This window comes from Monopterus albus, unplaced genomic scaffold (assembly GCF_001952655.1).
Source record: "Monopterus albus unplaced genomic scaffold, M_albus_1.0 scaffold166.1, whole genome shotgun sequence".
Taxonomy (NCBI): Eukaryota; Metazoa; Chordata; class Actinopteri; order Synbranchiformes; family Synbranchidae; genus Monopterus; species Monopterus albus.
In genome coordinates this window covers 1,797,593-1,798,154 of record NW_018128046.1, presented here as the reverse complement: position 1 = coordinate 1,798,154, position 562 = coordinate 1,797,593, and positions in this window count along the sequence as shown.

Genomic DNA, 562 nt, shown 5'->3' with positions numbered 1-562 from the left:
AACCTACCTGTTGCAGTGGTAGTTGGCTTTCCTCGGATGGATGTTCACCTGGTCGGGTGCCTTCAAGTAGATGTTGAGGGTGTCTTCTCTTTACATGATGGTAGAAGGAATTGTAGACTCTATATTCCTCAGTACACCCATCAATACCACAGATCAACCAGAAATCAGGGCTACAACTGTGCTGTCTATTGATATGGCTCAATAACAATTTCAAAGATAAAGTAATAAAAACACAGCAGATAACGCATCGCCGAAACATCTTTAAAATTACTAAAAGCAAAACTAATACGATGCCAATACTGTCCGTGAAAACGGCGGAAAATAAGTAAAAATTACATCCACTAGTAGTGAATAGGCTGACGTAGTTCAAACACCTGGGGTGGCTTTACTGATGATGTCATTGATGTAGTTTATACCCAAAAATTACAAAACCAAGTAGAGTAACAACCCAGCAAGCGACACTAATAGATAATATATTTACTAATGATATTGACAGCAAAATGTCTAGTGGATTACTTATAAATGATATTAGTGATCATTTACCTGTATTTTTGGTTTATGA